This window comes from Oncorhynchus gorbuscha, linkage group LG19, assembly GCF_021184085.1.
Source record: "Oncorhynchus gorbuscha isolate QuinsamMale2020 ecotype Even-year linkage group LG19, OgorEven_v1.0, whole genome shotgun sequence".
In the NCBI taxonomy this organism is placed as follows: domain Eukaryota; kingdom Metazoa; phylum Chordata; class Actinopteri; order Salmoniformes; family Salmonidae; genus Oncorhynchus; species Oncorhynchus gorbuscha.
Window position 1 is genome coordinate 25324985 of NC_060191.1, and position 6000 is coordinate 25330984.

Consider the following 6000-nt stretch of genomic DNA (forward strand, 5'->3'; position numbering starts at 1 on the left):
TTTCAGAGCTGGTCATGGGTGCACCTCAGCCATGCTCAAGGTCCTAAACGATGTCTTAACCGCCATCGATAAGAAGCATTACTGTGCAGCCGTATTCATTGATCTGGCCAAGGCTTTCGACTCTGTCAATCACCACATCCTCATCGGCAGACTCGACAGCCTTGGTTTCTCAAATGATTGCCTCGCCTGGTTCACAAACTACTTCTATGATAGAGTTCAGTGTGTCAAATCGGAGGGTCTGCTGTCCGGACCTCTGGCAGTCTCTATGGGGGTGCCACAGGGTTCAATTCTTGGACCGACTCTCTTCTCTGTATACATCAATGAGGTCGCTCTTGCTGCTGGTGAGTCTCTGATCCACCTCTACGCAGACGACACCATTATGTATACTTCTGGCCCTTCTTTGGACACTGTGTTAACAACCCTCCAGGCAAGCTTCAATGCCATACAACTCTCCTTCTGTGGCCTCCAATTGCTCTTAAAAACAAGTAAAACTAAATGCATGCTCTTCAACCGATCGCTACCTGCACCTACCCGCCTGTCCAACATCACTACTCTGGACGGCTCTGACTTAGAATACGTAGACAACTACAAATACTTAGGTGTCTGCTTAGACTGTAAACTATCCTTCCAGACCCATATCAAACATCTCCAATCCAAAGTTAAATCTAGAATTGCCTTCGTATTTCGCAACAAAGCATCCTTCACTCATGCTGCCAAACATACCCATGTAAAACTGACCATCCTACCAATCCTCGACTTTGGCGATGTCATTTACAAAATAGCCTCCAATACCCTACTCAACAAATTGGATGCAGTGTATCACAGTGCAATCCGTTTTGTCACCAAAGCCCCATATACTACCCACCATTGCGACCTGTACGCTCTCGTTGGCTGGCCCTCGCTTCATACTCGTCGCCAAACCCACTGGCTCCATGTCATCTACAAGACCCTGCTAGGTAAAGTCCCCCCTTATCTCAGCTCGCTGGTCACCATAGCATCTCCCACCTCCAGCAGGTATATCTCTCTAGTCACCCCAAAACCAATTATTTCTTTGGCCGCCTCTCCTTCCAGTTCTCTGCTGCCAATGACTGGAACGAACTACAAAAATCTCTGAAACTGGAAACACTTCTCCCTCACTAGCTTTAAGCACCAACTGTCAGAGCAGCTCACAGATTACTGCACCTGTACATAGCCCACCTATAATTTAGCCCAAACAACTACCTCTTCCCCAACTGTATTTTATTTATTTATTTATTTTGCTCCTTTGCACCCCATTATTTTTATTTCTACTTTGCACATTCTTCCATTGCAAAACTACCATTCCAATGTTTTACTTGCTATATTGTATTTACTTCGCCACCATGGCCTTTTTTGCCTTTACCTCCCTTCTCACCTCATTTGCTCGCATTGTATATAGACTTGTTTATACTGTATTATTGACTGTATGTTTGTTTTACTCCATGTGTAACTCTGTCGTTGTATCTGTCGAACTGCTTTGCTTTATCTTGGCCAGGTCGCAATTGTAAATGAGAACTTGTTCTCAACTTGCCTACCTGATTAAATAAAGGTGAAATAAATACATTTTAAAAATGTCACCGTATTACCTCCCAGGATAATTATCTTCAATTATAATCACAGCCGTGTATATTCCCCTCAAGCAGTTACCATGACGGTTCTCAAAGAACTTCACTGTGTTTACGGACATATTCAATCTCTCCCTATCTCAGTCTGCTGTCCCCACATGCTTTAAGATGTCCAACATTGTTCCTGTACCCAAGAAAGTAAAGGTAACTAAACAAAATGATCGCCTCAAAGCACTAATTTCTGTCATCATGAAGTGCTTTAAGAGACTAGTCAAGGATCATATCACCTCTACCTTACCTGACACCCGAGACCCACTTCAATTTGCTTACCTCCCCAATAGAGCAACAAATGTTGCAATCGCCATCGTACTGCACACTGCCCTATCCCATCTGGACAAGAGGAGTATCTACTGTATGTAAGAATGCTGTTCGCTGACTATAGCTCACCATTCAACACCATAGTACACTCCAACCTCATCATTAAGCTCAAGGACCTGGGTCTGAACCTCGCCCTGTGCAACTGGGTCCTGGACTTTGATGGGCCGCCCCCAGGTGGTGAAGGTAGGAAATAACACCTCCACTTCGCTGATCCTCAACACTAGGGCCCCACAAGGATGCATGCTCAGCCCCCTCCTGTACTCCCTGTTCACTCAAGACTGCATGGCCACGAACACCTCCAAATCAATCATCAAGTTTGCAGATGACACAACAGCAGTAGGCCTGATAACCAACACTGATGAGACAGCCTACAGGGAGGAGGTGAGGGCCCTGGTGTGTGGTGCCAGGAAAATACCCTCTCACCCAACATCAACAAAACAAAGGAGCTGATCGTGGACTTCAGGAAAAAGCAGAGAGAGCACCCCCCTATCCACATTGACGGGTCCCCAGTGGAAAAGGTGGAAAGCTTCAAGTTCCTAGGCGTACACATCACTGGCAAACTGAAATGGTCCACCCACACAGACAGTGTGGTGAAGAAGGTGCAAAAGTGCCTCTTCAACCTCAGGACAATTGAGAGCATCCTGCACAATTGAGAGCATCCTGTCAGGCTCTATCACCGCCTAGTACAGCAACTGGACACCTAAAGCACTGTCACAGGAAGGCCAAAAATAAAATCAAGGGCAACAACCGCCCAAGCCACTGCCTGTTCACCGCTCTATCATTCAGAAGGCGAGGTCAGTACAGGTGCATCAAAGCTGGGACTGAGGGACTGAAAAACAGCTTCTATCTCAAGGCCATCGTGCTATTAAATATCCATCACTAGCATATTCGAGGCTGCTGCCCTATATAGACTTAAAATCACTGGCCACTTTAGTAATGGAACACTATTCACTTTAAATAATGTTTACATATTTTGCATGTGTCATATATGGATATACTGTATTCTATCATATTTTATGGTATCTTAGTCCACGCCACATTGCTGCCCCATATATTTATATATTCTTAATTCCATTCCTTTACTTTATATTTGTGTGTATTTTTGTGAAATTTTTAGATATTACTTGTTAGATATTACTGCACTTTTGGAGCTGGAAACACAAGCACTTTGCTCTACCCGCAATAACATCTGCTAAACACGTGCATGTGACAAATCGCACTCACTATTGCCAAATGACTGTATATATGAATGGACAAAGCCATCGATCATGTGACACCATTCATTCCTATGTGAATTGCAAATTAAATCGGTTAAGACGGTGACTCATGGAGACATAACATGTGACATTTTAGCTACTCCAGGAATTACGTTGCAGGCTAGGTCAGTGCTGTCCCCTCTCGTTAAACTTCTTATGTCTGGGGGCAGTATTGAGTAGCTTGGATTAATAAGGTGCCCAGAGTAAACTGCCTGCTACTCAGTCCCAGTTGCTAATATATGCATATTATATAGTATATTTGGATAGAAAACACTCTGAAGTTTCTTAAACTGTTTGAATGATGTCTGTGAGTATAACAGAACTCATATGGCAGGCAAAACCCTGAGAAAAAAAATCCAATCAGGAAGTGGGAAATCTGAGGTTGGTCGTTTTTCAACTCATTCCCTATTGAAGATGCAGTGGGATATTGGTCATGTTGCACTTCCTACGGCTTCCACTAGATTTCAACAGTCTTTAGAACCTTGTTTGATGTTTCTACTGTGAAGAGGGGGCGAATGAGAGGGGAAGGAGTCAGAGGTCTGCCAGAAGGCCTTGTGATGCTCGTTCACGTGAGAGTGAGCTCTGTTCCAATGCTTTTCTACAGACAAAGGAATTCTCTGGTTGGAACATTTTTGAAGATTTATATTAAAAATATCCTAAAGATTGATTCTATACTTCGTTTGACATGTTTATACGGACTGTAACGGAACTTGACATTTCGTCTGCTCCTAGTGAACACGCTTCGTGAGTTTGGATTTGTTTACCAATTGCGCTAACAAAAGGAGCTATTTGGACATAAATGATGGACATCATCGAACAAAACAAACATTTATTGTGGAACTGGGATTTCTGGGAGTGCATTCTGATGAAGATCATCAAAGGTAAGTGAATGTTTATAATGTTATTTCTGATTTCTGTTGACTGCACAATATGGCGGATATCTTTTTGGCTTGTTTGGGCTCTGAGCGCCGTACTCAGATTATTGCATGGTTTGCTTTTTCCGTAAAGATTTAAATCTGACACAGCGGTTGCATTAAGGAGAAGTGAATCTAAAGTTCAATGTATATCACTTTTTTAAACACTATTTTCATCAACATTTATGATGAGTATTTCTGTAAATTGATGTGGCTCTCTGCAAAATCTGCAAAATCACTGGATGTTTTTTAAGTAACTCAAGTTGAATGCCAACCAGGGTACTGCAGGTTTCCATTAGCAACTGAATTATCCTCATAACTTCTCTGTGTGCTATTTTAAAATAATTGGTTCAAGGACATACATTATTGGTACCATGATTGCCTTCGATTTTATACATTTTTTCCCATGAAGATTGACCATGAAGATGAAAAAGGATTAATTCAGTTTACTGGGGGGGTTTCTTGGTTTCTGCTAATACCTGCAATGCTGCGGTCGGCCTTGGACTACTGGGGCTTCAACGAGAGGGGGCAGTCGTTCTCCCTTGCTTTTGCCCCTAGTGGCTGGTTTTGAAGGAATTTCCCAACGTCCTCAAGACATGGACAGAGGTCCAATTTATAATTCACTCTTCGCTAGAGCCTCCTAGCCCCCTACGTTTGCAATTCGTAACATATCATATTAATTGTTATTCGTAACATATCATATGAAATGGATGGACATCCACAAATTAATACATACCATATGAAATGTAACATATCATAAAATAGAGGGAGACAGACATTTACTATGTTACGTCTACCCCCGAGTCCAGGTTGACTATAAATGTTAAGCAGGTTTTGGAAGAACAAAGACCATGAAAGTATAGCCTCTAGCTCAGATGAATCCTCATAGAACAGTGTTTGAGAGAAGGGAATAAGGGTGCGCCCACGGGATCCAAAAGATTTCCTTTAAACTCCTTTGTTAATGCTTTGTATTGTGTGGATGTGTGAATGGTACTGGGGAACACTGGTCATGAAGACTGGTGATGAAGGTCTGGGTTGCTTTACAGACACATTCACACAAAGACAGAAAACGCCTGGCAAACACTTGGTGCCAACCTTATACATATCTAAATAATCTAGGCTACACATGCTTAGCAAAATGACCCTTATCCCACATGTAAGCACTTGTTACACTTTAACTGTGAACAGAACAGGGCATTAAAATTGACAGGGTTAGCTGTTATGCTAGCTAGCAGTTAGCTTCAAGATGAGGAGCATAGACTGTAATAAACAACGCCATGATTTTTCAACACAGCCACTAACCTGATAATTGACTATGATAATTTCATCAGTCAAGCTTCAATGGCAACTGAAAAGCCCAGACAAAAGTGAGACAGTTAAATCCATGGGATGAACACACCTCATACCACTGTAATAGTCATCTGTAGAAGTGCAGTACGCTGGAAATGAATATCATGGGAGAGCTCCCAAAGGGAATTAGCATACTTTGTTTTTAATCAGAAACAGAGTCAATATTTTCAAACTCCAAACACATGTTGCTCAGCCTCGGCTTGTGCTGTGATTGCTTACCTCGACTGACACTGAAATTAAAGAAATCTTAAAAAGTGAACAAGATGGAAGGAATGGAGGGAGGAGAAAGGAAAAAGCATGTACTTTTTCCAATTTACATGTCAGACATGCCAAGATGAAAATAGCACGCCAAGACACAACAAAATGCCTTGGCACCTCACAACCATTCAATTACCTAAAGACGGCTCCCTTGACAAATCTACTGGATTATTGGTTCAGTTTTCCCTGCAGGTAGAGCCCACACCTACACCCTCCACCCAGTACATAATAACACATCTTTGTCTTTTGGCCCCAAAGGCC